Source organism: Heptranchias perlo, chromosome 44 (assembly GCF_035084215.1).
Source record: "Heptranchias perlo isolate sHepPer1 chromosome 44, sHepPer1.hap1, whole genome shotgun sequence".
Lineage (NCBI taxonomy): Eukaryota > Metazoa > Chordata > Chondrichthyes > Hexanchiformes > Hexanchidae > Heptranchias > Heptranchias perlo.
Genome location: NC_090368.1, coordinates 8,294,591 through 8,304,665, shown reverse-complemented (window position 1 = coordinate 8,304,665; position 10,075 = coordinate 8,294,591).

Here is a 10,075-nt window from a genome sequence, read left to right as displayed (position 1 = left end):
TCCCCCCCTCTCTCTCCCTGTCTCTCCTCCCTCTCCGTCCCTGTTTCTCTCTCTCTCTCAGTCACTGTCTCTCCTCCCTCTCTGTCCCTGTATCTCACATTCTCAGTCGCTCTCTCCTCCCTCTCTCTCCCTGTTTTTCTCTCTCTCTCCTAGTCACTGTCTCTCCTCCCTCTCTCTCCCTGTTTCTCTCTCTCTCTTAGTACTGTCTCACTCCCTCTCTCTTCCTGTTTCTCTGTCTCTCTCTCAGTCACTCTCTCTCATCCCTCTCTCTCCCTGTTTCTCTCTCTCTCTCAGTCTCTGTCTCTCTCCTCTCTCTCCCTGTTTCTCTCTCTCTCAGTCACTCTCTCCTCCCTCTCTCTCCCTGTTTCTCTCTCTCTCAGTCACTGTCTCTCCTCCCTCTCTCTCCCTGTTTCTCTCTCTCTCTCAGTCACTCTCTCCTCCCTCTCTCTCCCTGTTTCTCTCTCTCTCAGTCACTGTCTCTCCTCCCTCTCTCTCCCTGTTTCTCTCTCTCTCTCTCCTCTCTCTCCCTGTTTCTATCTCACTCAGTCACTCTCTCCCTCCCTCTCTCTCCCTGTCTCTCCTCTCTCTCTGTCCCTGTTTCTCTGCCTCTCTCTCAGTCACTGTCTCTCCCTCCCTCTCTCTCCCTGTTTTACTCTCTCTCTCTCTCTCTGTTTCTCTCCTCCCTCTCTCTCCCTGTTTCTCTCTCTCTCTCTCAGTCTCTGTCCTCTCCCCTCTCTCTCCCTGTTTCTATCTCTCTCAGTCACTCTCTCCCTCCCTCTCTCTCCCTGTCTCTCCTCCCTCTCTCTCCCTGTTTCTCTCTCTCTCTCTCAGTCACTGTCTCTCCTCCCTCTCTCTCCCTGTTTCTCTCTCTCTCTCCTCTCTCTCCCTGTTTCTATCTCACTCAGTCACTCTCTCCCTCCCTCTCTCCCTGTCTCTCCTCTATCTCTGTACCTGTTTCTCTGCCTCTATTTAGGTCACTGTCTCTCCTCCCTCTCTCTCCCTGTTTCTCTCTCTCTCTCTCAGTCTCTGTCTCTCCCCTCTCTGTCCCTGTTTCTCTCTCTCTCAGTCACTGTCTCTCCTCCCTCTCTCTCCCTGTTTCTCTCTCTCTCTCTCAGTCACTGTCTCTCCCTCCCTCTCTCTCCCTGTCTCTCCTCCCTCTCTGTCCCTGTATCTCGCTCTCTCAGTCACTCTCTCCTCCCTCTCTCTCCCTGTTTCTCTCTCTCTCTCAGTCACTCTCTCCTCCCTCTCTCTCCCTGTTTCTCTCTCTCTCAGTCACTGTCTCTCCTCCCTCTCTCTCCCTGTTTCTCTCTCTCTCTCCTCTCTCTATCTGTTTCTATCTCACTCAGTCACTCTCTCCCTCCCTCTCTCTCCCTGTCTCTCCTCTCTCTCTGTCCCTGTTTCTCTGCCTCTCTCTCAGTCACTGTCTCTCCCTCCCTCTCTCTCCCTGTTTTACTCTCTCTCTCTCTCTCTCTCTCTGTTTCTCTCCTCCCTCTCTCTCCCTGTTTCTCTCTCTCTCTCTCAGTCTCTGTCTCTCCCCTCTCTCTCCCTGTTTCTATCTCTCTCAGTCACTCTCTCCCTCCCTCTCTCTCCCTGTCTCTCCTCCCTCTCCGTCCCTGTTTCTCTCTCTCTCAGTCACTGTCTCTCCTCCCTCTCTCTCCCTGTTTCTCTCTCTCTCTCTCAGTCACTGTCTCTCCTCCCTCTCTCTCCCTGTTTCTCTCTCTCTCTCTCAGTACTGTCTCTCTCCCTCTCTCTCCCTGTTTCTCTCTCTCTCTCTCAGTCACTGTCTCTCCTCCCTCTCTCTCCCTGTTTCTCTCTCTCTCTCCTCTCTCTCCCTGTTTCTATCTCACTCAGTCACTCTCTCCCTCCCTCTCTCCCTGTCTCTCCTCTATCTCTGTACCTGTTTCTCTGCCTCTATTTAGGTCACTGTCTCTCCTCCCTCTCTCTCCCTGTTTCTCTCTCTCTCTCTCTCTCAGTCTCTGTCTCTCCCCTCTCTGTCCCTGTTTCTCTCTCACTCAGTAACTCTCTCCCCGCCCCTCTCTCCCTGTCTCTCCTCCCTCTCCATCCCTGTTTCTCTCTCTCTCTCAGTCACTGTCTCTCCTCCCTCTCTGTCCCTGTATCTCGCTCTCTCAGTTGCTCTCTCCTCCCTCTCTCTCCCTGTTTTTCTCTCTCTCTCCTAGTCACTGTCTCTCCTCCCTCTCTCTCCCTGTTTCTCTCTCTCTCTTAGTACTGTCTCACTCCCTCTCTCTTCCTGTTTCTCTGTCTCTCTCTCAGTCACTCTCTCTCCTCCCTCTCTCTCCCTGTTTTTCTCTCTCCCTCTCAGTCAATCTCTCTCCTCCCTCTCTCTCCCTGTTTCTCTCTCTCTCTCAGTACTGTCTCACTCCCTCTCTCTTCCTGTTTCTCTGTCTCTCTCTCAATCACTCTCTCTCCTCCCTCTCTATCCCGGTTTCTCTCTCTCTCTCAGTCACTGTCGCTCCTCTCTCTCTGTCCCTGTTTCTCTCTCTCTCAGTCACTGTCTCTCCTCCCTCTCCCTCCCAGTTTCTCTCTCTCCATCAGTACTGTCACTCTCCCTCTCTCTCCCTGTTTCTGGCTCTCTCAGTCACTGTCTCTCCTCCCTCTCTCTCCCTGTTTCTCTCTCTCCATCAGTACTGTCTCTCTCCCTCTCTCTCCCTGTTTCTGGCTTTCTCAGTCACTGTCTCTCCTCCCTCTCTCTCCCTGTTTCTCTCTCTCTCCGAGTCAATGTCCCTCCTCCCTCTCTCTCCCTGTTTCTCTCTCTCTCTCAGTCAATGTCTCTCCTCCCTCTCTCTTCCTATTTCTCTCTCCCTCTCAGTACTGTCTCTCTCCATCTCTCTCCCAGTTTCTCTGTCTCTCTCTCAGTCACTGTCTCTCCTCCCTCTCTCTCCCTGTTTCTCTCTCTCTCTCTCTCTCTCTCTCAGTACTGTCTCTCTCCCTCTCTGTCCCTGTTTCATGTCTCTCTCTCAGTCACTGTCTCTCGCTCTCTCTCAATCCCTGTTTCTCTCTCTCTCTCTCAGTCTCTGTCTCTCCTCTCTCTCTCTCCCTGTTTTTCTCTCTCTCAGTCGCTGTCTCTCCTCTCTCTCTCTCCCTGTTTCTCTCTCTCTCCTCCCTCGCTCACCCTGTTTCTCTCTCTCTCTTCTCTCTCTCCCTGTTTCTATCTCACTCAGTCACTCTCTCCCTCCCTCTCTCCCTGTCTCTCCTCTATCTCTGTACCTGTTTCTCTGCCTCTATTTAGGTCACTGTCTCTCCTCCCTCTCTCTCCCTGTTTCTCTCTCTCTTTCTCAGTCTCTGTCTCTCCCCTCTCTGTCCCTGTTTCTCTCTCTCTCAGTAACTCTCTCCCCCCCTCTCTCTCCCTGTCTCTCCTCCCTGTCTCTCCTCCCTCTCCGTCCCTGTTTCTCTCTCTCTCTCAGTCACTGTCTCTCCTCCCTCTCTGTCCCTGTATCTCACTCTCTCAGTCGCTCTCTCCTCCCTCTCTCTCCCTGTTTTTCTCTCTCACTCCTAGTCACTGTCTCTCCTCCCTCTCTCTCCCTGTTTCTCTCTCTCTCTTAGTACTGTCTCACTCCCTCTCTCTCCCTGTTTCTCTCTCTCTCCCAGTCAATGTCTCTCCTCCCTCTCTCTCCCTGTTTCTCTCTCTCTCTTAGTACTGTCTCACTCCCTCTCTTTTCCTGTTTCTCTGTCTCTCTCTCAGTCACTCTCTCTCCTCCCTCTCTCTCCCTGTTTTTCTCTCTCCCTCTCAGTCAATCTCTCTCCTCCCTCTCTCTCCCTGTTTCTCTCTCTCTCTCAGTACTGTCTCACTCCCTCTCTCTTCCTGTTTCTCTGTCTCTCTCTCAATCACTCTCTCTCCTCCCTCTCTATCCCGGTTTCTCTCTCTCTCTCAGTCACTGTCGCTCCTCTCTCTCTGTCCCTGTTTCTCTCTCTCTCAGTCACTGTCTCTCCTCCCTCTCCCTCCCTGTTTCTCTCTCTCCATCAGTACTGTCTCTCTCCCTCTCTCTCCCTGTTTCTGGCTTTCTCAGTCACTGTCTCTCCTCCCTCTCTCTCCCTGTTTCTCTCTCTCCCAGTCAATGTCCCTCCTCCCTCTCTCTCCCTGTTTCTCTCTCTCTCTCAGTCAATGTCTCTCCTCCCTCTCTCTTCCTGTTTCGCTCTCCCTCTCAGTACTGTCTCTCTCCATCTCTCTCCCAGTTTCTCTGTCTCTCTCTCAGTCACTGTCTCTCCTCCCTCTCTCTCCCAGTTTCTCTCTCTCTCTCTCTCTCTCAGTACTGTCTCTCTCCCTCTCTGTCCCTGTTTCATGTCTCTCTCTCAGTCACTGTCTCTCGCTCTCTCTCAGTCCCTGTTTCTCTCTCTCTCTCTCAGTCTCTGTCTCTCCTCTCTCTCTCTCCCTGTTTCTCTCTCTCTCAGTCGCTGTCTCTCCTCTCTCTCTCTCCCTGTTTCTCTCTCTCTCCTCCCTCGCTCTCCCTGTTTCTCTCTCTCTCTTCTCTCTCTCCCTGTTTCTATCTCACTCAGTCACTCTCTCCCTCCCTCTCTCCCTGTCTCTCCTCTATCTCTGTACCTGTTTCTCTGCCTCTATTTAGGTCACTGTCTCTCCTCCCTCTCTCTCCCTGTTTCTCTCTCTCTCTCTCAGTCTCTGTCTCTCCCCTCTCTGTCCCTGTTTCTCTCTCTCTCAGTAACTCTCTCCCCCCCTCTCTCTCCCTGTCTCTCCTCCCTCTCCGTCCCTGTTTCTCTCTCTCTCTCAGTCACTGTCTCTCCTCCCTCTCTGTCCCTGTATCTCACTCTCTCAGTCGCTCTCTCCTACCTCTCTCTCCCTGTTTTTCTCTCTCTCTCCTAGTCACTGTCTCTCCTCCCTCTCTCTCCCTGTTTCTCTCTCTCTCTTAGTACTGTCTCACTCCCTCTCTCTCCCTGTTTCTCTCTCTCTCCCAGTCAATGTCTCTCCTCCCTCTCTCTCCCTGTTTCTCTCTCTCTCCCAGTCAATGTCTCTCCTCCCTCTCTCTTCCTGTTTCTCTCTCCCTCTCAGTACTGTCTCTCTCCATCTCTCTCCCTGTTTCTCTGTCTCTCTCTCAGTCACTGTCTCTCCTCCCTCTCTCTCCCTGTTTCTCTCTCTCTCTCTCAGTACTGTCTCTCTCCATCTCTCTCCCTGTTTCTCTGTCTCTCTCTCAGTCACTGTCTCTCACTCCCTCTCAGTCCCTGTTTCTCTCCCTCTCTCTCCCACTCTCTCTCTCTCTCCCTGTTTCTCTGTCTCTCTCTCAGTCACTGTCTCTCACTCCCTCTCAGTCCCTGTTTCTCTCCCTCTCTCTCCCACTCTCTCTCTCTCTCCCTGTCTCTGTCTCTCTCTCTCTCAGTCATTGTCTCTCCACCCTCTCTCTCCCTATATCTCGCTCTCTCAGTCACTCTCTCCTCCCTCTCTCTCCCTGTTTCTCTCTCTCTCTCAGTCACTCTCTCTCCTCCCTCTCTCTTCCTGTTTCTCTCTCTCCTCTCTCTCCCTGTTTCTATCTCACTCAGTCACTCTCTCCCTCCCTCTCTCTCCCTGTCTCTCCTCCCTCTCTGTCCCTGTTTCTCTCTCTCTCAACCACTCTCCTCTCTCTCTATCCCTGCTTCTCCCTCTTTCATCCCTGTTTCTCTCTCTCTCTCCCTGTTTCTCTCCTCCCTCTCTCTCCCTGTTTCTCTCTCTCTCTCAGTCTCTGTCTCTCCCCTCTCTCTCCCTGTTTCTATCTCTCTCAGTCACTCTCTCCCTCCCTCTCTCTCCCTGTCTCTCCTCCCTCCCTCTCTCTCCCTGTCTCTCCTCCCTCTCTGTCCCTGTTTCTCTCTCTCTCTCAGTCACTCTCTCCTCCCTCTCTCTCCCTGTTTCTCTCTCTCTCTCTGTCACTCTCTCCTTCCCTCTCTCTCCCTGTTTCTCTCTCTCTCTCTGTCACTGTCTCTCCCTCCCTCTCTCTCCCTGCTTCTCTCTCCTCCCTCTCTCTCCTTGTTTCTCTCTCTCTCTATCTCTCTCTCTCTCCCTGTTTCTATCTCACTCAGTCACTCTCTCCTCCTTCTCTCTCCCTGTTTCTCTCTCTCTCTCTCAGTCACTGTCTTTCCCTCCCTCTCTCTTCCTGTTTCTCTGTCTCTCTCTCAATCACTCTCTCTCCTCCCTCTCTATCCCGGTTTCTCTCTCTCTCTCAGTTGTCACTGTCGCTCCTCTCTCTCTGTCCCTGTTTCTCTCTCTCTCAGTCACTGTCTCTCCTCCCTCTCCCTCCCTGTTTCTCTCTCTCCATCAGTACTGTCTCTCTCCCTCTCTCTCCCTGTTTCTGGCTTTCTCAGTCACTGTCTCTCCTCCCTCTCTCTCCCTGTTTCTCTCTCTCCCAGTCAATGTCCCTCCTCCCTCTCTCTCCCTGTTTCTCTCTCTCTCTCAGTCAATGTCTCTCCTCCCTCTCTCTTCCTGTTTCGCTCTCCCTCTCAGTACTGTCTCTCTCCATCTCTCTCCCAGTTTCTCTGTCTCTCTCTCAGTCACTGTCTCTCCTCCCTCTCTCTCCCAGTTTCTCTCTCTCTCTCCTCTCTCTCAGTACTGTCTCTCTCCCTCTCTGTCCCTGTTTCATGTCTCTCTCTCAGTCACTGTCTCTCGCTCTCTCTCAGTCCCCTGTTTCTCTCTCTCTCTCTCAGTCTCTGTCTCTCCTCTCTCTCTCTCCCTGTTTCTCTCTCTCTCAGTCGCTGTCTCTCCTCTCTCTCTCTCCCTGTTTCTCTCTCTCTCCTCCCTCGCTCTCCCTGTTTCTCTCTCTCTCTTCTCTCTCTCCCTGTTTCTATCTCACTCAGTCACTCTCTCCCTCCCTCTCTCCCTGTCTCTCCTCTATCTCTGTACCTGTTTCTCTGCCTCTATTTAGGTCACTGTCTCTCCTCCCTCTCTCTCCCTGTTTCTCTCTCTCTCTCTCAGTCTCTGTCTCTCCCCTCTCTGTCCCTGTTTCTCTCTCTCTCAGTAACTCTCTCCCCCCCTCTCTCTCCCTGTCTCTCCTCCCTCTCCGTCCTGTTTCTCTCTCTCTCTCAGTCACTGTCTCTCCTCCCTCTCTGTCCCTGTATCTCACTCTCTCAGTCGCTCTCTCCTACCTCTCTCTCCCTGTTTTTCTCTCTCTCTCCTAGTCACTGTCTCTCCTCCCTCTCTCTCCCTGTTTCTCTCTCTCTCTAGTACTGTCTCACTCCCTCTCTCCCTGTTTCTCTCTCTCTCCCAGTCAATGTCTCTCTCCCTCTCTCTCCCTGTTTCTCTCTCTCTCCCAGTCAATGTCTCTCCTCCCTCTCTCTTCCTGTTTCTCTCTCCTCTCAGTACTGTCTCTCTCCATCTCTCTCCCTGTTTCTCTGTCTCTCTCTCAGTCACTGTCTCTCCTCCCTCTCTCTCCCTGTTTCTCTCTCTCTCTCTCAGTACTGTCTCTCTCCATCTCTCTCCCTGTTTCTCTGTCTCTCTCTCAGTCACTGTCTCTCACTCCCTCTCAGTCCCTGTTTCTCTCCCTCTCTCTCCCACTCTCTCTCTCTCTCCCTGTTTCTCTGTCTCTCTCTCAGTCACTGTCTCTCACTCCCTCTCAGTCCCTGTTTCTCTCCCCTCTCTCTCCCACTCTCTCTCTCTCTCCCTGTCTCTGTCTCTCTCTCTCTCAGTCATTGTCTCTCCACCCTCTCTCTCCCTATATCTCGCTCTCTCAGTCACTCTCTCCTCCCTCTCTCTCCCTGTTTCTCTCTCTCTCTCAGTCACTCTCTCTCCTCCCTCTCTCTTCCTGTTTCTCTCTCTCCTCTCTCTCCCTGTTTCTATCTCACTCAGTCACTCTCTCCCTCCCTCTCTCTCCCTGTCTCTCCTCCCTCTCTGTCCCTGTTTCTCTCTCTCTCAACCACTCTCCTCTCTCTCTATCCCTGCTTCTCCCTCTTTCATCCCTGTTTCTCTCTCTCTCTCCCTGTTTCTCTCCTCCCTCTCTCTCCCTGTTTCTCTCTCTCTCTCAGTCTCTGTCTCTCCCCTCTCTCTCCCTGTTTCTATCTCTCTCAGTCACTCTCTCCCTCCCTCTCTCTCCCTGTCTCTCCTCCCTCCCTCTCTCTCCCTGTCTCTCCTCCCTCTCTGTCCCTGTTTCTCTCTCTCTCTCAGTCACTCTCTCCTCCCTCTCTCTCCCTGTTTCTCTCTCTCTCTCTGTCACTCTCTCCTTCCCTCTCTCTCCCTGTTTCTCTCTCTCTCTCTGTCACTGTCTCTCCCTCCCTCTCTCTCCTGCTTCTCTCTCCTCCCTCTCTCTCCTTGTTTCTCTCTCTCTCTATCTCTCTCTCTCTCCCTGTTTCTATCTCACTCAGTCACTCTCTCCTCCTTCTCTCTCCCTGTTTCTCTCTCTCTCTCTCAGTCACTGTCTTTCCCTCCCTCTCTCTCCCTGTTTCTCTCTGTCACTGTCTCTCCTCCCTCTCTCTCCCTGTTTCTCTCTCTCTATCTCTCTCTCTCTCCCTGTTTCTATCTCACTCAGTCACTCTCTCCTTCCCTCTCTCTCCCTGTTTCTCTCTCTCTCTCAGTCACTCTCTCCTCCCTCTCTCTCCTGTTTCTCTCTCTCTCAGTCACTGTCTCTCCTCCCTCTCTCTCCCTGTTTCTCTCTCTCTCTCCTCTCTCTCCCTGTTTCTATCTCACTCAGTCACTCTCTCCCTCCCTCTCTCTCCCTGTCTCTCCTCTCTCTCTGTCCCTGTTTCTCTGCCTCTCTCTCAGTCACTGTCTCTCCCTCCCTCTCTCTCCCTGTTTTACTCTCTCTCTCTCTCTCTCCCTGTTTCTCTCCTCCCTCTCTCTCCCTGTTTCTCTCTCTCTCTCTCAGTCTCTGTCTCTCCCCTCTCTCTCCCTGTTTCTATCTCTCTCAGTCACTCTCTCCCTCCCTCTCTCTCCTGTCTCTCCTCCCTCTCCGTCCCTGTTTCTCTCTCTCTCAGTCATTGTCTCTCCTCCCTCTCTCTCCCTGTTTCTCTCTCTCTCTCTCAGTCACTGTCTCTCCTCCCTCTCTCTCCCTGTTTCTATCTCACTCAGTCACTCTCTCCTCCCTCTCTCTCCCTGTCTCTCCTCTCTCTCTGTCCCTGTTTCTCTGCCTCTCTCTCAGTCACTGTCTCTCCCTCCCTCTCTCTCCCTGTTTTACTCTCTCTCTCTCTCCCTGTTTCTCTCCTCCTTCTCTCTCCCTGTTTCTCTCTCTCTCTCTCTCAGTCTCTGTCTCTCCCCTCTCTCTCCCTGTTTCTCTCTCTCTCTCAGTCTCTGTCTCTCCCCTCTCTCTCCCTGTTTCTATCTCTCTCAGTCACTCTCTCCTCCCTCCTCTCTCTCCCTGTCTCTCCTCCCTCTCCGTCCCTGTTTCTCTCTCTCTCAGTCATTGTCTCTCCTCCCTCTCTCTCCCTGTTTCTCTCTCTCTCTCTCAGTCACTGTCTCTCCTCCCTCTCTCTCCCTGTTTCTATCTCACTCAGTCACTCTCTCCCTCCCTCTCTCTCCCTGTCTCTCCTCTCTCTCTGTCCCTGTTTCTCTGCCTCTCTCTCAGTCACTGTCTCTCCCTCCCTCTCTCTCCCTGTTTTACTCTCTCTCTCTCTCTCCCTGTTTCTCTCTCTCTCTCTCTCAGTCTCTGTCTCTCCCCTCTCTCTCCCTGTTTCTCTCTCTCTCTCTCTCAGTCTCTGTCTCTCCCCTCTCTCTCCCTGTTTCTATCTCTCTCAGTCACTCTCTCCCTCCCTCTCTCTCCCTGTTTTACTCTCTCTCTCTCTCCCTGTTTCTCTCCTCCTTCTCTCTCCCTGTTTCTCTCTCTCTCTCTCAGTCTCTGTCTCTCCCCTCTCTCTCCCTGTTTCTATCTCTCTCAGTCACTCTCTCCCTCCCTCTCTCTCCCTGTCTCTCCTCTCTCTCTGTCCCTGTTTCTCTGCCTCTCTCTCAGTCACTGTCTCTCCCTCCCTCTCTCTCCCTGTTTTACTCTCTCTCTCTCTCTCTCCCTGTTTCTCTCCTCCCTCTCTCTCCCTGTTTCTCTCTCTCTCTCTCAGTCTCTGTCTCTCCCCTCTCCCTGTTTCTATCTCTCTCAGTCACTCTCTCCCTCCCTCTCTCTCCCTGTCTCTCCTCTCTCTCTGTCCCTGTTTCTCTCTCTCTCAG